This window comes from Haliaeetus albicilla, chromosome 2 (assembly GCF_947461875.1).
Source record: "Haliaeetus albicilla chromosome 2, bHalAlb1.1, whole genome shotgun sequence".
In the NCBI taxonomy this organism is placed as follows: domain Eukaryota; kingdom Metazoa; phylum Chordata; class Aves; order Accipitriformes; family Accipitridae; genus Haliaeetus; species Haliaeetus albicilla.
The window spans coordinates 2,546,663-2,566,700 of NC_091484.1; the positions used below are offsets into that span (position 1 = coordinate 2,546,663).

General features: G+C 60.6%; 1 pseudogene; it reads right to left on the reverse strand.

Moving 5' to 3' along the window:
* Window positions 1–2,249: 2,249 nt before the first annotated feature.
* On the reverse strand, window positions 2,250–4,116 carry LOC138688120 (ammonium transporter Rh type A pseudogene; annotated as a pseudogene).
* Between the last annotated feature and the right edge of the window lie 15,922 nt (window positions 4,117–20,038).

The following is a 20,038-nucleotide window of genomic DNA, read 5'->3' on the forward strand; positions in this document are numbered from 1 at the left end:
GGACAGCAGATTCCGGGGGGATGAGGATGGCCAGGAGCGGGGCTGCATGGAGCCATGCCATGGCCCAGGTGGTTCCCGGCACCCCCAGCCGTGGGATACTGGGTGCCTGAGCCCCTCCGGGCAGCAGGAAAGTGCTGACCCCCCCCTCCCCATAATTTCCTGGGCCCGTTGCCGGTTTTGGAGGCATCTGCCGAGCAGATTGTGCCCCGGCGTGCCGGGGTGCCCGTGCCAGGATATGTCAGCCGAGAGGCGGGGTGTGCCCGGGTCCAGCTTCGGGTGCTCTCCCTCCCCGCGCCCCCATCACCCGCTCCCCCGCCGGGTGCCGCGGGCTGCTCGGCGGGAGGCTGCATCCTCGCTGGGAAGAGCTGGGCGATGCTGGAAAGCAGCTCTGCCCTGCTCCACCGCCGCCTCCGCCAGCGAGAGGTTTGCAGCCTCGGGGCTGCGCGTGGATGCGCGTGTGCATGTGTGTGCACGCGTGTATACGTCCGTGCACGCATGTGCGTGTGTGTATGGGTGCGTGCAGGTGATGGTTATGTGGGTGCATGCATGTATGTGCGTGGGTGGGTGCGTGCGTGTGATTTTGTGCATGTGCATGCGTGTGCATGCGTGTGTGCACGTGATTCCTCTCTTCCCGAGGCGGTGGCTGCAGGTCCCAGGACCACCGGCCCCGTGTACCCTCCTCCCTGCTGCCGGCGCTGGAGCCAGAGCCGGAGCAGGGCGTTGGAGCTGGCAGGACTTGGCACGGGGAAAAAACCAGCGGGACCGGGATGCCGGGCTCAGCGGGAACGCCAGCTTGCACCGAGGCTGGATGCTGCCGATCCAGGTCCCGACGGTATCGCGGCTCCCCGGGCGGACTCTGGCTCCGGCAGCTCTCGACGCCCAGCGGGAGCCACGCAGCGGCGAGGGGCCCGGCCGGACCCCGCTCCCGCTCCGTGCCGACGAGCGGGCACACGACGCCTTCCGACACCGGCATGGGGCACGTCCACGCCGAGCGGCCGAGAAGCTGGGGGGGGGACACTGGGGCTTGGCTGGGAGCCGGGGGTTGTGGGGGGGGAGACCGGGCTGCCCCCGGCCCCGCTGCTCGACCCACGGCATCCTGCGCCGGGGCCCATTGTTCGGCCGCGCCGGTCTGCGGGGCAGGATTCCTTTGTCAGAGCTCGGCAATATTTTATTCTAACAATTAACCAAACACACCCGGGCCTCCGAGCCTGTTTGTGATTATTGGAGGGCGAATTCCCCAGCCTCGCTCCCTCTTGGTGTCAGCTCTGCCTGGGGCGGAGGGGATCCAGCCCCACTCCCACTGGTTCAGGGTTGGGGACCCCCAACCGCGCTGAGAGTCCCCCTGCTCCTGCGGCCGGCTCTGGGGTGGGAGAGGGGGGGAATTTGGTTGCCTCGACCCCCTCGGGAGCCCGTGAGCATCACCGACATTGTCTCCGCAGCAGCGGGATCCGTGGCGGCGTAGGGGCAGCGGTGACTCATGGCAAGGGAGGGGGGATGTGAATCACAGCCCTCGCTCTCCGGGCAGGATGCGGCCCCGTGCTTGCAGCTTGTCTCATGCCAGCGATGGACCGCAGGCTTTGTCCTCCATGGGGTGGAAGCTGCTCGCTGCCCGCGGCGGGATGGGATGGGGCTGCTGCTCTTCCTCGGGCCCCCCGCTCCTGGCAGCCTGGGATGCTGGTGCAGCTTTCCCAGTCCCAGCTTTGGGGTGGGATGAGGGTTTTGTGGGGTGCGGGTACCTCCTGGCTCTCTCCGAGGCTCTTTGCCGTGCTCTAGCTGCATCCTCATCACCTCTTGCTGCACCGGTGGTAAAAAAAGCTGGCACCTCCTTTTGCAAACTATCCTGGAGAGTGGATTGCCCAGCACAGGTTATCAAATCCCTGTAAAATCCCTCACTTGGGGCCAGCTCAGCTCATCTCACCCTGCCGCTGCATTTCCACCCTCCAGGCGGTGGGTGCTGAGTTCCCAGCCTGGTGCCGTGGCCAGAGCCGTGGCTGGAGCCAGCAGAGAGCTGGCAACCTTCTCCGGGTGGGCAGGGGAGTCCTGAGTGGGAGCTGGAGCTGAGGGTCGGGGTGAGCACCGCCGGTGATGCCGCCCACCGAGAGCGAAGCAGCCAGCACCGGTGCTGGTTCCCTGCAGTGGGGCTGTCCAGGTTAGCCGGGGGTTATTTGCCATCCCAGGGGAGACACCCTGAGCGGATTGTTTCTCCAGTTGCCGCTGGGGATGGAGGGATCCCGGGAGTGGCTGGGGCAGAGGAGGGGGTTCGCAGCCACAGGGTGGGAGGACGGAGGATGGACGGGTGTCACGGTGCTGCCCCGGCCCCGCCAGCATCCCTGGCAGCCGGAGCCGGGTGTGGGGCAGGGAGCGGGTACAGGCAGCGTTTCTGCCTGCTGCTTCCCACGGGTGATGGGGACAGAAAGGTATGACCCCTGAGCCGGTTCCCCCGGCTCTCGCCGTGGCTGCGTACGCACCAGTGCCTAAACCTGCTCCTTCAGAGCCAAGGCTCCTTCCTCGGCGGTGCCGCCTGGCCCTGGGCTCTCGGCCTGATCCTGGATCTTAAAATACAGCGAGTCGTCGAAGCAGAGCCGCTCAGGTGGCCGGGCCAGGCAGGGCAGCCGAAGCGCAGCACCGGTGAGCAGCCCGGCGAGCAGCGAGCCACCGACGGCCACCGCTAGCCCCACCGCCTGGCACAGCGCCTGCCCGCCCGCCCCACGGTCCCCCCACCATCTCCATGCCCCCTCACTGGTATTGCCCCTGACGGGGGACACCTGGAAGAAACGGGACCCGGAGGTGTCCTTGGATGCCACCAGGATGGCCACGGCGCTGGCTGCGCCGCCGAGGATGCCGGGCAAGCCGTGGAGGTTGTGGATGCCGCACTGGTCCCAGAGCGTGAGATTCCTTGCCAGGAGCGGGGTGAGGAACTTGAAGCCGAGGATGCACGCCATGGCCGAGAGGCTGCCCAGGGCAAGAGCGGCCACCGGTGGCACGGCCATGTCAGCCACCGCGCCGATGGCCACTCCACCGGCCAGGCTGCCGTTCTGTAGGTGGCCGGGGCTGAGCTTGCTGTCCCTCTCCAGCAGGCTGGAGGCCACCACGGTGGTGACGGCACTGGCGCTCATGGCCAGGAAGGTGTTCAGGATGGCACGGTGCTGGGCATCTCCCGGTTGGCAGAGGACAGCCACGAAGCTGGGCCAGAAAACCCAGAGGATGAGTGTCCCCACCAGTGACAGGAGGTCGGAGTGGGGTGTCGTGGTCTCCTTTGGGTGCACCGGCCGATGTGCCGCCCCAAATAGAGCTTTGGACACGCCGAGGCCAAAATAGCAGGAGAAGACGTGGATGGTGATGGTGCCCCCCACGTCCAGGACGCCCAGACAGGTGATGATGGCCCACTCACTGGCGAGGTAGACGGGGATTTCGCAGGTGGCCATGACGAGGAGCTGGCAGGGGCTCGTCCTCCCCAGGACGGCCCCCACGGAGATGAGCACCGTCACAGCGGCGAACTCGGCCGTGAGGAGGTTGCGAAGGTCCAGGTGGACCCAGCCGTGGTGGAAGCGATGGAGCAAGCCTTGCAGCACCAGCGCCCATTGCGTGGAGAAGTTGAGCAGGAGAAAGTTGTGGGTGAGGACGCTGAGCCCGTAGCGGGGCAGGAACGTCAGCAGAAGCCCCAGTCCCACCACCAGCATCACCTGGATGTCCTGGAAGAGGGGGAAGATGCCGGAGAGCTGGTTGGCCACCAAGTTGGCATCTTCTGCCTGCGCCGAGGGCTCATCATAGGTGATGAAGAAGGTGAAGAAGAGGAGCAGGGCACCCTGGAAGAGCCCCAGGGAGAGGGGCAGGAGGCGGTGGGGGCAGGCAGGGGGTGGCACGGCCATCCCGGGGTGGACAGGAGGGGATGGTGACCGGTGGGGTGGCTGGGCACGGGGCGGCAGCCCGGCAGCACTCGTGGGGTGAGCTCCTCTCACTCCTGCATCAGGGGTTTTATGGCCATGGTTAATTTTTAACCAAAGATATAAGTTTATGTGCCAGAAGAGGTGTTTTTTTCCCGCCCGCTCCCTTCTTTAAACACAACGCCCATAAATTACCCACGTGGTCTTGTTTGGCCGCCATAAAAAGTGGACGTGAGGGAGGTTATGATTTTGAAGGGAAACAAGAAAAACCTGCTGTGGGGCAAAGAGGGGAGAAGGACGATCTGTGAGGAGCCAGCCAGGGGTGAGGGTACCACAGCACACACCCCCATTTAACCCATCCCTACCCGGGAACAGGGACCATGCCACTGAAACCCCCGGAGCGATGCTGGGTGCTTAGACCCCAGCAGCTCCCAGTCTGGCTCTGGCCACATCCCACCCAGGGACAGCTCCGGCACCATCACCACCCCACACTATGGGATGATGCATGTTTTGGTCGGCAACTGCCTGGATTTTGCAAAGCGCCATAAAGCTCCGAAATCGGGGCCGAAAAGATCATTTTCTCACAGGTTTGCATTGGCTTGAATGGCTGGAAATTCATTAACAATTAGCGCCCGAGAAAAACAAAGCCCAGAGCAGCCAAGCAGCTACCCCGAAGTTTCTGGGTTGCTGCTTAGTGTGACATTTTGCCAGTGAATGTCTGGAAAAAAAAAAAAATTAAAAAAAAATATATGAGAACCACAAGAACAAAAGGCAGAAGGGTTGGTAAATATTTGTTCCAGAGAGAAGATATTTTTGTGCTGTCCCTGATCTCAACACCCCTGCCGCGGGCGCTGGCTCCGCGCCGCTCTTCGTCATTGTTACTGGAGGATGAGGCAGGCGAGGGCGCAAAATGGGAAACAATTGTTGAATAATCTGCGCGAGGCTCCTCTGCCAAACCCTCCCCGGCCATTTTTCAACCCCAAGATGCTGGAAATGGGGGCAACGTATATGAGGAGGAGGTGCTTTGAAGGCAGCGCCTTTGGGGGTTGAGGAGGAGTTGCGTTGTGCCCAAGCTGTGGCCAACAGCGGCGGAGGGCTGGTGAGAGCTGTGGGGGTTTGCGGGATGGGACCCGGGATGTTTTTTCCGCCCATAATATGTCCCTGCCGCCCGACTGGTGATGCTAACGGCAGCGGATGCTCCTGCAGGGATCCCTCGCCCCAGGAAATGTGGGGCTGGGGTCCCCACGGTGCCTTACGGCTTTCTGTGGGGTCCCCAGGATGGCTGGGAATGGGATGGGATGAGTGGGCAGGACGTTCCCATTGCTCCTGCCTGTGGCCACACCGGGGGCACAGCCCGACCCACCTCCCGCGGCTGCTGCCGGCTCCCACCTCCATTGGGGCAGCGGGGATGAGGGACAAGGGGACTCAGGAGAAGCCTCCCCCACTCCTTGCTGGTATAAAAAAGGCAAAGAAAGGTGATTTCAGCCCCTAACCTCTCACCAGTAACCCTCTGCATGCCACGTCAGTCCTCCAAAGGGATTTTCAAGGGGACAGCCTGGCACAGTAAAACCTCTTTGGTTGATGGCAGGTGAGATAAAACCCCAGGGTGATGCTTGGAGCAGGTAGCGCTCCTGAAATGGAGGTGCTGGGCTGCTCTTAAAGAGCTGGGGAAAGCATTTTGGCCCCGGCTGAGCAAGGGAGCTGCATGCGAGCAAGGGTAGGGCTCCCCTTGGTGTGCCTGACACAGGGGTGCTCGCTGCTGCGCACTTGGTGCTGCACGCTCGCTCCCCTCCTGCCGTCCCACAGCAGCTCAGCCCTCCCCTCCCATTTCGGTTTGGGTCTTTTTTAAGGTGAGGTTAAAGAAAATGCTATAAAAGAAAAAGCTTCTGAACAGGTCTTTTTAAAAGTAGAGCGCTTCGAAGATTTCAAGGTTATGGCACAGTGCCTCCTGCGAGGAGGAGGAGGAGGGAGATGCTGGAGGAGCCGCATCCTCCTGGAGCATCCGAGCACTGCCAGATCTGCTGGAGAGGACAAGCATCACGTTGGGAGGTTTGGGGTGTAAAAGCCCTCCTGGATCCGGCCGTCACTTCTGGCAAGGGGCGGAGGCGCGGGAAGTCGGGGTGCCCTCGCTGGACCCCACTTGCTGGGTCAGCAGACTCTGTGCGGGGGCAAGCGGGGAAGCGGCAGCGTGGGGACGGGCTGCTGGGCTCGGTGCTTGGGGACGGGGGTGTTCCAGGAGGTGACACAACTCCTTATCTCGGTCGGCAGGCGATAGGGAGTTGCAGGCTCAGCGGGATGTCCTTGAACACGTGCTCTTTTTCCACCTGGAAATCTTGCTCTGGCAGCATATGGGGATTTGGGATGCTTATCCAGGCTCCCAGAGGGGCAGAAGCCAACGGAGGGGCTCTGCCGCGACCCGCAGCCCCTCGCATCCCTCCATGAGCCACACTGGCACATGGGCACACGTGGAGACCGGGACCAACCACCACCACGACCCTTTGCCGAGCTGTTGGGTACCACCATCCCCTTCCCTTGGGAAAAAGGCCATCCCATTTAGCCTCCTTCCTTCCCAAACCAGACGAGGTGCAAAGAGCAACGATGCCCAAGTGCTCCCCGGACCAAAGACCCTGCTGTAGAGCTGGGGGAAACCCCTCTGGGGCGCAGATTAAAAAATAACCTTTATGGCACCCATAAAAGCAGGTCGAAGTTTCAAGAGGTTGCTGGGGAGGTGAAAGTCCCCCCGGCCCCGGAGCACCCCCGAGGGCAGCGAATAATTAACCCCAGGGTGCAGGGTGTGCCGGCGGGATGCCACGGTCCTCGCGGAGAGGACCTGGTTGCGGGGAGGAAGGTCCGGTCCCTCCAGTAAGATTTTCCAGGCACGGAGAATTTTCTTTCAGCACCGAAGGAGCGGGGATGGAGGAAGCATCTGGCGAGGGCCGAGGCGGCGGGGAGGGGAGCATTGAATTCCACCCCCCACGTCCCCCTTTCACTGTGTGGGCAGTTGTTTTATGGCAGGAGGACTGGGGAACCATTTTAGCATGATCCACGCTGAGACTGCTAGAGGAGTTCCCCGCTGAGGGCTGGATACAAAGAAAAGCTGAATTAACCGAGGGTCATATAAGGCAACAGGATCTGACAGATCCGAGCCAATATATGCTGGCAACAGCCAGTCCATGGCACTGTGAGAAAACACTCCTGCAAATTTAACAAATCCCTATGGTCTAGAAAGTCATGTACAAGAAATTACTAATGAAGGGATCTAGTCATATCTGGATTTCCAGACGTTGGTCATGCTCCCACCGCGTTTTGCAGGCCATATAAGTACATGGATCTGAATCCCGGGTGCTGGAGACCGGGAGGATTGTTCCGATCGTCTTGTCTGACCTCCTGCGTCAGACGAGGGCTCCCGGCGAGGAGGGGATGCTCAGCCCAGCCGGGCGGCGGCAGCCGGATCCTGCGGCCGTGCCGGGCTGGGGTTGGCTGGAGAAGCCCGAAGGGGTGCGAGGTTTGGGAATGCCGGGGTGGCACGGGGGGCGGCTGGGTGCCCCCACCCCGTGGCAATGCGCCGGCACCCAGGGATGGGTGCTGGGGCAGGAGGGAGCGGGAGCTCCGGCTTCATCCCAGCGGTGGGGAGGGACTGCCGACGGCACCCCCCCGGCTTCGGCATCCCTCTTCTCCCCACCGCCCCTTCCAGCCGCTCTCTGGAGCCTGGAGCACCCCAAAATTCCCCGTTCCCTAAAGATCCTGCTGGCAAGCTACCCACGGAGCTACGCCTGGCTCCTGCTCCAGCCCCTCCGTAGGTCCTCCATAAACACCCGCCTGGTGTCTAAGCGAGCCGGGAGCGAGCACCGCCGGCGTTTTAAAAGCCCCGGTCCAGCTCTGACCCCAGGAGCCCCAGTGCCGGCTGTCAGGCGGCGGGTGGGGGGGCAGTCCCCCCCCTCCAGCCCCTCTCAGCCGGGTCCTACCGAGGGTGGGGGACAAAAGCCGAACAGACGTCACACCGGCATCACGCGGTCCAAGTGGCCTTCTCCATCTTGTTAGCACATTGTGTAACACAACATGTGGAGGCGCTGGGACCGCACACGCATGCACTCCCCGACAGCCCAACCGGGGGGAAAAGAAGGAAAAAAAAAAAAAAAACCCAACCCCAAGAAAAAGAAGAGAAAAAAAAAAAAGGAAGCAATTTAAGCTTTGAATCTTTCTCTTTAAAATGTTCTCATGGCTTCATTAGAATTTGCAGCCACAGAGGCTTTGAAGAGCATGGTATAAGGAGTGAAACATCTGGAAAAATTAGGATTAATGAAAACATAATTCCCAAGACTAAAGGAAAGATTAATCCTGCGTTACCACTTGTGTGTTCCACAGCTTTTCCCCAGCTCGTAACGCTGAACTTATTAAATCGCCCTGAGCTGAGTTTTCCTTTTTCTCTCTCCCTCCCCTATTGAGCCCAATGGAAGCGACCGATGCCAAATGTAACGATAACCAACTGTGCCGAGCAGCGCGGCCGCGAGCGTGCCGCCCGGCCCCTCGGCACCCAGGTGGGCACCCACGGCCCGCCGGACCCACGGGTGGGGGTCCTTGAGTGGGGGACCCACGGGGTGGGGGTCCTGTGGGTGCTGGAGGGGTGTCTGCGCTGGGGTGATGGGTGCTGTACCCCGGCTGGGCTGCACCTGCTCCCGCGCATGCTCCTGAGCAGGATGGGAGCCGATTGGCTCGGGAGATGGGGGGGATGATGGTGAATTAAAGAATAAATTAATAAACTGCCCTGATCTGCTTTCAGATGCTTAGCTGGCTTGAGACCGAAGTGATGCCGAGGTGCTGGCGTCTCTGGGTGGCATTTCTGCAAGGACGAGGCTAGCCCTGGTGCCGTGCCGTGCCGTGCCATGCTGTGCCATGCCATGCCATGCCATGCGCTGTGCCCGCGCTGGCACCGCTCTCTGCTCCGGAGGCAGCTGTGTTTCGTTCTTGCAGGGCCGGGCTTTGAGCAGGGTGCTTGGGACACGCCAGCCCTGTGCCAGCTTGGGCTCTGGCGATGCAGCGGGGCCGTGGCACGCCGCAGTGCCGGACAGTACCGGGGGCTTGTATCGGCTGTGCCAACCCCTGCTCGAGCCCCCTGCGCTGGGCTGGCCCAGGGTCTCGGGCTGCTCCGGAGTGGAGCTCAGCCGTGCAGAGGGACCAGCTGGGGAAGATGCTTTTGGGTGAGAGACCCTTTGTCCCTGTAAGATACCGCTGCAAATGCCTCTTTATTTGGGGCAGTGATGCCACCAGCACATAGCACGCGAGTACCAGTGTTGGTTTTGGGGGGGGGTGTCACATCAGAAGTTCGTCCCTGCGGACGCTAATTCACAAAAACGGATGGAGTCAGGGTTGGAGCGTGTCTCTCCCCGGATCAAGCGGCAGCGCAGCCCTCTATAGCGTGGTGCTTCTTCAGAAGAATGAAAGAAAGCAGATTTCCCTTCATTACGTCTTCATCCGTCCCACGCTGGGTGCAGGGAGGCCGGGCAGTGCCAGCTCCGCGCCGAGGCCAGCTCTGTTGAGCAGCCCACCGCAGCTCTCCCGGCAGCCGAAGCCGGCAAACAGCTGCTCCGGCCGGCTGCCGGCGCCGGCTCCGTGCCGCTGCAGTCTCCCGTGGGGACCGGGATGCTCCGGCGAGCTGGAAGAGCCACAGGGGATGGGGACGGGGAACAGCACCCGCTCTGCGAGTCCCTACTGGGCTTTGGGTGGGCTCTTGCCTGCTGGGTGCTCCCCAGGACCTCGGGGAGGGGGGGACGGACCAGATGTGGTCTGCACACCCTCTTTGCCTGCTGCCCTCGCCACGGCCAAGGCTGCAGCCGGCCGGGGCTAAAAGTGTGTTTGCCCCACGCACGGGGGAAAAGGGCTCATTTACCCCACGCACAGGGCAAATAAGGGGCTGCGTGCCCTGGCCACCCCACCCCCCCCCAAGAAGGGGAGGCTCCCAGGGAATTCGACAGGACCCCGCTCCCTCCTTCCCACGCTGCCGCCCTGCTCGGCGCTCCTGCTTGTTTTCCAGAAAGGAAACCGGCAACCTTGCTATTCTTTTTTTTTTTTTTCTCTTTTTTTTTTAAATTTTTTTTTTCCCCTGTACATGTGCGGAGCAGCGGGGCCCAGCTGGGGGCCAGCGGCGGCGGTGCCGGGTGCCGGCGGGCGCCAGGTGCCGACTGGGCGGCGCGGGAGGTGCCCGTCGGCCGCCGTGGGGGGACAATGCCGGCGACGGCCCGCGGTGCTCGTGGCCGTATTGTGCGAGCGAGGAGGAGATGGATGAAGGTCACATCCTGCCGCTCTTCCGATGCCCGGCACCAGGAAAAAGCTGCGCTTTGTAAATATAAAAATAAACAACAAACTCTTCCCCCCATTTACCACCTTCCCCCCGCCCCGAAGAAAACAACAACAGCCCCCGGCGGTATCGCAGCCACCTGCTCGGGGAAGTGATTTTTCATACAGGCAGGAAACGGGGGGTCTAATTAAATCTGGGGGTCAAGAACATAAAGGGAGAACAAAGTTTATTTAGGAGTTCTCCAGTGGGGCAGGAGGGGGGATGCTCGGTGGGGCTGCGGCCGCGTGTGCCTCCGTGGGACGGCGTTTCGGTGGGGCTGGGGGAGGACCCGGGGGTATTTTGGCCCCTGGGGTGGGTTGCAAGGCATCGCCTTCCTCCTGCCAGCGGGTCCAGTGTGGCACTGGGAGGGGGGATGGCGGTGGCAGCTCGCTCCTCACCGGGGCAGGGATGTGCCAGGGGGAGTCCCCACCGTCCCCGTTCCTCGCGGGTGGAGAAAGGAGCCCGGGGAGCGTCACGCTCAGACCTACAAGAGCGTCCCCAGCCTTCAGCGAGATCATATGAGGTTCCTGTTTCACAAGACGGAGGATGGCATTTCCATTGTGCTCGCCGGGGATGTGTTGCAACGGGGCAGCCGCTTCCATCCTTTGTCCTCCTCCCCGCAGAGGAGGAGTCTCAGCCTCTGCCAGGGTGACCCGTCACACCCTGGCCCCCCCCCAGCCACCAAATTCGGCTCCGCTGGCCGCAGTAACCCTCCCCGGTGGGTCCCGGCCACGGGCATCACCGGCACCGCCAGCATTCTCCGGCTCCAGAGGTGCTTCCTTGCTGCCACCACGCTGGGTGCCCTCAGCCGGGGGGGTCCCAGGGGGTTGCGGGGACACCCCGCGAAGGCGATTCCCCATCTCGAGTCGCTCCCGGCGCTGACCCCAGGGTGCCCCGGCTGCCCGCTGCGGGGCTCCTGCCTAATTTTCACAACCAATTAACAAACGAGGGGCTGACCCCACCAAAGCCCAACTATGGATCCCTGGGTGCTGGCGACAGCCCCAGCTCCCTCGGGATGATGCCACCATCCCAGCTCCGCTCTCCTGCCTGCAGCAAGCAGCTTTTAGGAAATGCTGCAGAAACCTTTGCCTTTGGGTCGGGCGCTCCCAGCCTGGACCCGCTTTCTATTCCCCAGCCAGGCCCAACGCGCTGCATGTAAAGTAACACGGCATTGTTCCGAAAAATAATTCAAACCCAACAAAAAGGCAAGCAGCAGCTGGAAGGGCGAAATGGGAGCAAGGCGAGCTGGCCGTAACCCTTTGCGGGTAGGCGGTGAGGACTGTGGGGCTGTGGGGTGGGCAGGGGACCAGCATCCTGCATCCCAGCTACGCTGCCGGTCCCTGCAGGAGCAGAAGGGGAGGTGATGAGCTCGAGGTGTCCCAGCGCAGACCATGGGCAGGATTTGGGGCAAACTGTGGGCAGGATGGGGAACGGTTCCGCATGGGCAAGGGGGCTTATGTCCTCGGGGCTTATAAACCAAGGGGATTTTTGCCCAGGCTTTTGGGATGCTGAGGGGGTGCCCTGGTCCCCAAATCCCTGCTGGAGGATGGGATGTGCAACCTGGGGACCACTTAGCCTGGAGGGCTGCCCGTCTCCATCCCCATCCCCATCCCCATCCCCATCCCCATCCCCATTCCCATTCCCATCCCCATCCCCATCCCCACCCCACAGCAAGGCATCAGGTCCCTTCTGCGACCAGTGATGGGACGCAGGTGCCACCCACCACACCGGGGCCAGCGTCCCCTCCCTGCCACCAGCATCCCACCAACCGAGCGGGGTACCAGGGCCGGCGGCACGGGGACGAGGACGCGTCCCCGGCCACGGGCCTCGCTCCAGCTGGGCGCTGTTTTGTAAGGACTCCTGGGCCTCTGCGGCGCAGAGATAAGCCCAAGAATTCGCCGTCGGTTCCAAATATCCCGTCCGCTTCCTCCCGCCGTCCTCGCCGCCGCTCCAGCCCGCTTGTCTCATTTCCGCAGCAGCGTGCTGGGGAGAGTTTCCTGTTTTTCCCCCCCCCTCGGCCCCGGGGCGGTGGCGGGGGGCTGTGGGGCGCAGGGAGGAAGGGCAGGACAATGGGTGCAGGCAGGAACGGGCAGCTGCCCACCTTCAGGGCTGGGGGGGGGGTGTCTGAGCCGGGGTGGGGTTTCCTCGGTGGTCCGGGATGGGGCTGGGAGGGGGGGGGCAATGGGGTGGCAGTGGGGTTGGCAGGTGGCAGCGGTGGGGATGTGGGTCCTGGGTTGAGCTGAGATTGCGGATGGGGTTTCTTTCCTTTCCTTTTATTATTTCTTTTTTTTCTTTTTTTTGTCTTGAAGGGTTTTGCTGTAAATCAACCCAAGCTCCCTCCAGAGCATCCTCTCTGCGATGCGGTGGGTGAGACCAGCTGGAGGAGCTCCCCAGTCCACCTGGGCATCACCCTGGCATGGGAACGGGGACGGAGCCGGGTACCACTGCTCAGCCCAGCCCGTGGTGGAGCAAAGCCCTGGGTGGGGGGACCCTGCCCTCCATGGGGAGAGGAACCTCCCTTCCAGAGCCACTTTTTAGGGTCCCTCCAGTAAAACCACCCACCACGATGCCCCCCCCCGCAGCCGCAGCGTGGGAGAGCAGCATCCCCACGGGACTGCCACCTCCCAGGGACTGTACGGTGGGTTGGGGGGGGCCGGGATGCTGGTCCCCCATCCCAAACCCGCAGCCGTGGGAAAAGAGGGATCCGCTTTCGGGCTTTGCTCGCTCTGAGCCCAGCATCCTCCCGCTGCAGGTGGGACCGGCCGGTGGGCAGCTCCGTGTTCCCCTGGTTTCGGGGAGGGGAGAAGGCTCTTGCCCCCCAGCTCCCAGGCCGAGTGTGAGTGTTTACTCGCTGCCTTTCTCACCGCTCGCAGCATGGCAGGAGTTATTCAAAGGCAGGCGGAAGCGAGCGCAGCAACTGAAACAACAATGAAAAGGAAACGGAGCTTGAAAAATTCTCCGTTCATAAATCAACTGAACTGCAGGTGATCCCCGGGCAGGAGCGAGCCGAGGAAAAGACACGGGCTCGGCTCGGCCGGCAGCTGGGCAGAAACCGGCCCCCCCAGGCAGGGATATGGGGGGGGGCTGGGGTGCCTTAGGGTGGTTCTGGGTGATGCTGGGGTTGGTGTCCACATCCCCGGGGCTGCACGTCGGAGGCTTTGGGGCAGGTGAGGTGCAAGTATCGCTGGGTTTATTTTTATTATATATAAGCCAATCTGGGTGAGAGGGGTGAAGCTGTGCTGGGTGGAGCTGCTTTCTGTGGCGGGGCTGGTGTTGCACACACATGCACATAGGCACATGCACACACGTGCACACGCACACACCTGCCTCCCAAGACAGGGAAAAGCACAGGAATGCAGCCAGCCCGGGGATGGGAAGGGGCACAGAGGCCGTGCCACAGCCCCTCGGGACTGGCAGAGTGGGGAGACGGGGTTATGATGGTGTTTGAGGGGCTGCAGAGTAGTCCCCAGCTCTCTCTTCACCTCCTCTGCAGCTTCATGCCTGCTTTTTGGGGATAAACCACATCATTTTTAAAGCAGAGGAGCCAATGGGGTGCGGATGAGCGTGGCTCCAAGCCGTGGCCATGCCGTGGGAGATGCTGGGGTTAACGGGAGAAGATCCAGGGCTCTGGCGGCATCAGGCCACGGCTCCTCGCTGGGATCTCGTAAAGGCTTTTTCCTCCTTAGGAAAAGGAGCTGCTGTCTTGGGACGGGCTCCTCGGCGCTGGCAGCATCCCTGTGCGGGCAGGGGGTGGGTACGGACAGAAAACATCTCCCCACCCCAGCCAGGTCCTGCAGCATCTTGCTGTGGGCGAGACGGGGACTAGTTTGGACAAACCCAGGTCTCCCTTCCTTGCTGTCCCCTCTCTGTCAGCCCCCATGAGCTGAGACCCGACCTTGGGGACATCGAAAAGGACCTCGTGCCTTTGGGACCTGTGGATGGCCCCAAGGACCAGGCTGGTGGCAGCAGGCTGAGCCTTACAGCGGAGGAAAGGATACGGTCATGGTCCCTGCGCTGGCAAAGCCAGGCAGGATTGCTTGTCCCCCTCTGCCGCTCTCCGTCCCCCCTTCCACGATTTCCCTGTCATCTTGTCTTTCAGCAGAGCTGGAAAACCGGGAGACCACCATAAATAAATCCTGTGTCTTTAAGCCATTTTGTACAGTACAAGAAAACGCATTCGTTGAATTACAGCTTTTTAATCAAATACATGTAACCATGTCACTTAAAGTGCTCGCGAAAAGCAGGGGAAAAAAAAAAACCCAACACAATTGGAAGAGCACGATATTAAAACCAGCTGCTCGCTTACCCCCACCACAGTTAATAGTTTTTGAATGTTCTGAATGAGAGAGAAACCAGAGCCAAGCTCCACTTTCATGTCCATCTTTCTGATCAAGCCCTGTCAGACGGGGGGAGCCGGGCAGCCTGGCACAGAGGCGGGGGACGCGGGAGGGCTGCGCTCGCTTCTCCTGCCGCTTCTCCCATCTTCTCGGGCTTTCTCCCCATGGTGACGGGGATGTGGGAGCCCGCGGTCTTCCTGCAGGGAAAGCAGCACAGCCCGGCTAGGACCCAGCCTGGAGATGCGAGCACAGGTTGCCCAAGCCCTGCGGCCACGAGGGATGCTGCCCCGGGACATCACCGCTGCGTTGTGTGTCCCCCCCCCACCAAGTTCAACCCAACTCCACCTCCTGATGCTTCTTCCTGCAAGTTGGCATCGCCGCTTGTCCCCCGCGGGTGCCGAGGCGCCGCGGTGCCCGCAGCATCCCTTCCACTGAGTGCGCCGGCGCGGTCCCCCGTGCCACGTCCCTGTGGCCCATTCCCTTGGGGCGCACATGCCAGGACCACCTCGACGTCTACCTCCGGCCTCGCTGGCCACCGATCCCCCCCCCCCCAGCACAGCCTGCCAACCACCCCGAGCTGTGCGGTTCCCCCGTAACGTGGACCAACGCTCATTAAGCGTGAGGCAGAGACCACCAAATATGTCAAAACACACTTAAAATTTATTGTTTCATACCATACGTTTGAGTCTCTTGAACGGCGGCCAGTGTTTCTCCCTCTCCGCGATGGGGCCTATCTGCTGTCACCGACGCTTCGCATATATGTATAGCCCGCTTGCTTTCTGTCTTTTTTTTTTCTCCCCCTTCTTTCTTTAAATGAAAAATACAAACAATTGATGGAAAATGTACATTTGTTCCATATGGGACGGTCGAAGCGTGGAGAGGAGCCAGGAGAGTCATTTTTAGGCAGACTCCTCTCTCCAGCGGATGGCTGGATGGCTTCCCAGAACGGCCCCGCGCGGCCTGGCCTGACTCTCCTGACGAGCCTCAGACGGTCTGTGACGTTCCCCACGCTGGTGGGGGGGACGTGATTCAGCTCCCTGCCGGGCTCAACCCCCCTGGGGCTGCTGAGCACGGGAGGAGGGAGAGGTTTCCACCGAGACCCCTGCAACGTCCCCGAAGGGCTAAGCTTGGCTGTGGTGGAGGTGATGGGGAGGCTTGCTTTGCACGGGAGGTTGAGTTAGGCTGGTTGGGTTGGGTTGGATTGGGTTAGGTAGGCTAGATTGGGTTGTGTTGTGTTAGACTGGGATATGTTGGTTGGGTTGTGTTGGGTAAGGCTGGTTAGGATGGGGTAGCTAGGTTGGGTTGGACTGGTTAGGCTAGGTGGCATTGCCTTCGATTGGGTTGGGTTGCCTTCGGTTGAGTTGGGTTCTTTTGGGTTGGGTTGGCTGGGTTGGGTTATATTGGGCTGTGCTGGGTTGGGTTGAGTTAGATTGCATTGTTTTGATTGTTTTGGCTGTGTTGGGTTAGGTTGCATTGTATCGGTTGCATCGGTTGTATTGGGTTGTGTTGCATTGAGTTGGATCATATTGGGTCAGGTTAGGTGACATCTGGAGAGCACTTCCAACCCTTCCATGACCCTTTGGCCTCTGGGTGCATCACAGCATTGCTGGCTCAGCTCAGAAGAGGAGCACAAAGTGGCTCTGATGGATGTCTGTGGGACTCAGCTCAGCTGAGAGCCAGTGGGCAGAACAAGCCCCCAAACTCCCCCATGACTCATTGCAATGAGGACCAAACCTGCCTCCCTTATGGTCCGGAGGAGACCCCAGCATGGCGTTGGGTGAGCAGATGGGTGGTGTGGGGCTGGGGGGGCTGTAAGGCCAGGGGCTGGTGGTGGCCCCAAGGCTGGGAGAGGGATGTGAGGCTGGTGGGGGCAATGCTGGGAGCTGGGGGGACCACAGCCAGAGCTCCACTGGTGACGGAGAGGCTGAACTTTGCAGCAAGGGAAATGCTAAAAAAAAGTTTCAGGCTGCACAGACTTTCCAGGGCACATTAAGGACTCCTTGCTGGCTTATTTTCTTTTTCTTTCACAAAACCTGTAACATTTACGATATCACGGTCCCAACTCCCTGCAGGCAGCTGCCCTCCTCTGCCTGCAGCAGCCGACGGAGCGGTGCTCAGCGTGCCTGCCAGCACCCAGGTCTTGCCACTGATCCGCTGCTGGGAAACTGCTCGGGAGCAGAGCTGGGGAGAGCATCCATCATCACCCCGCGCTTCTCTGCCGCCTGGCCGGCTGCTCCGGGCATGGCCACGGAGGAAATGGTGCCTTTCCTGTCCGGCAAGGAGCGTTGAGATTTTCAAACATTTCCTTTCCCAAACTGGGCTGCAAAAAAGAAAGTTGGGGAAGGTTTGGGAACTATTCTTCTGCTTGGTCAGGCAAGTTTGTGCTGGGAACATTTGAAACCTTCCTTTGCATTTCAACCTTTTCCCTTTGCTTAACCTCTACAACATATAATGCTGTTACATCTCAAAATGGTTTGCCTCCCATCTAAAAAAACCTGGAAACTTTTTTTTTTTTTCCCGGTGCTCTTTTTCTCGAGTCAGGAAATGTTTTGGAGCCATTTCCCACAAACAGGTTTGGTTTTGATAAATCTTCATTATTTTTCTTTTTTGATGGAAGAGGGGGAAAATAAAAATCCCATCACTAGCTCTAGAGCAGCTGCCTGGTGCCACGGGTGGGAACCAGCACCGGCAGCACCTTCCCGTTCCCACCGATGTCCCCACTGCAGGGAAGCGTGGCAGTAAGCACCCAAAATATACGGACCGAGAAGCTCTAATTCCCCCTTAACATCCCAGCCAGGATGACTTCATCGAGGCTGTGCGTCCATGGACGTGTGTCGGTGTTCCCTCCCCTCTGGTGTGCTCCGGGTCAGGATTGCTCGGGCTGCACCGGAGCTGCCACCGGCCACCCCGGCGGGTCCCACTCGCCGCCGGCTCTGCCACCGCTTCAGCCTCGGGAGCGGCGAGCCCGGAGCTGCGTATTGCCGGGCCAGGCCGGCTGGCACATGCTGTTTTAATATTTGGGTGATGTCATCGAGCACTCTATAATGCTGTAAAAAATCCAGAACATCTATAAACCTGACCAGTGAACCTCCAGCAGAACACACACGCGCACGGGTGTGCACATGGACATGCACACACACAGATCAGATGCACATGTGTGTGCACACGTGTATGCACACGCGTGCATGTACGGACAGATGCGCACATGGATACACACAGATGCACACGTGGATGCACGTGCAGACTCATGAACGTGCAGATACACAAAAAGGGACACGCACACGTTCATACACATGCAGAGACGCACACACATGGCTGCACACATGCACACACACACTCCGATGCATGCACGTGGATATGCAGGGATGCACACACACACACAAATGCATGCACACATGGATACACGGGCTGATGCATATACACATGGATGCCCACACGCTGAGACACACAAACACGTGCGCACACACACGTTTGCACACAGATGTGTTGGGACGCACACATGGATGCACACACACACACGCATGCTCTTGATGCCACCCTGACAGCGATAGCCATGGCGGGTGGCACGGGAAGGACGGGGGGGGGTGCACAGTGCACTCACCGCCCCGGGGCCGGTGGCACTCACACGTGTCACGACATGTGGGGACCTCTGCAGCCCTGGTGCGTGGGGTAGCGAGAGCCCCCGCAGCCCCATATACCCCAGGGGACACGGAGCAGATGCCACCTGCACATAAAGCCCAGGCAGGACCTGGCAGTGCCTCCCCCTCCCCCTGCCCCGGGAGCCATCCCGGGAAAGCCGGCAGGATGGGCCCGTCAGGTTTTACATATACCTGTCAAATACCTTCTCCATATTTCTGCTGTAACGACCTGCTAAGAGCCCCTCGCTCCTCCTCCCCAGTCCAAAACCACCAGGCCCTGAGCTTTGGAGAGATTAAGTCATAAAAATCGGAAGGGGCTGTGTAGTAACAGCCCCGGCCTGAGCCATAACGGCAGTGAAATCATCCCCAAACTATTTCAGCCCCGTCCATTTCCAGTCCCACGTCACACCTGAGCCACCGGCACGCAACGAAATAAAACGCCGGTGGATGGTTTCCTGGCCCCAGCGCGGCCGTATAGGGATGGGGGCAGGGAAAGGAGGTGATGTTAGAAATAAAAAGGCTCTCCCGGTGCGCAGGGCTGGCCGTCTCTGCCTGGTCCCAGTGCCCGAGCGGTGCAGGATGTGTCCCGGCCGGGTGGAGGGACTGCTGAGCTCCCATCCCCAGCTGGCTTTTCTGACCCGTAGTTTGCATTAACTAACCTCGAGCTGAGCAAACCCACATGGCCAAAGCCGAGTGAAACTGGGAGATAGAGGATTTAGCATCACGTTGAATGCAGCTAATTAGCGGCGTGGTTAAAGCTCGTTAAGGAGCCGGCGCTCCTTCCACAGTCTGCCTAGCTCTCTGCCCTCCTGACGGACCCGGACCAGCCCCGGTGCCGACCAGCCCAGCCAAACCCCGGGTTTGGAGAGGGCCAGATCCTGTCCTGGCCATGGCAAAAACATGATGCTGCAGCTCTGACGCCGCAGGAAGGTGCCTGCCCAAACCGCTGCCGGCTCGGTACCAGCCACATGCCGCCCGCTCAGAGGCGAGGCTGGAGGAACGGGTGCCATTTGGGACACTTCTTGATGAATTTGATGTCAAAAGGGCTGGTTTAGGTGGAAAAGGCTGTGCAAAACACCGAGTGATGGGAGGAGGCGGCATCCCCCGGGGTCTGGCACGGGTCCTTCTGCCTCCTGTTATCTGACCCAAACCCACGCTCCTGTTTTCTTCCTCTCTCCTTTCCCTTCTTTCTCGTTTCCCCGTGACCTGGGGTAGGGCTGGCCAGCAAGACGGGGCAGCCACGCATTGTTCACAGCCTCGATTGTAATTAGGCTTTATTATTAATAAAAACACCCAGGGCTGAGTTAGGCAGGAGGGTTGGCAGGGCCCTGCCTGCTTTTGTGTCGAAGCAAGCCAGGGCTTTGCTGGCGAACGCCACGCGGGGTTAGAGCGATGCAGACCTGGGGAGCCGAAATCTGGCGCTGGGTCTTGGTGACCTGGGAATGGGTGGGTACGGCAAATTGCCCAGCACCGCTCGGTGATTTTGCAGTGATGCAGCAGCTGTGGTTTCAACATGATGCATCCTCGGTGCATTTACGGATAGGAGTGAGCATCCATCAGCCCGCAGTTTTCAGTCCGGTACCCGCCCCAGCCCTGGGGCAGCATCTTTGGGCACAAAGTGAGGAGAACCCCCCGGTCCCCCTCCCCAGCCCCACGGCAAAGGTACATTTTCAACAGTTTTGCAATGCAGGCGCTTTGGGAAAGCTCCTGTCCGTGCCCAGCCACGCTGCCGGTGCCAGCGAGCACCTGAAACTGGGGCGTGCTGGACCCGAATTGCTCTGGAGCGAGGAAGTGCAGCCAAAAAAACCACCCCAAGGATTTCTAGCCATCCTCTGAGATCAGAGG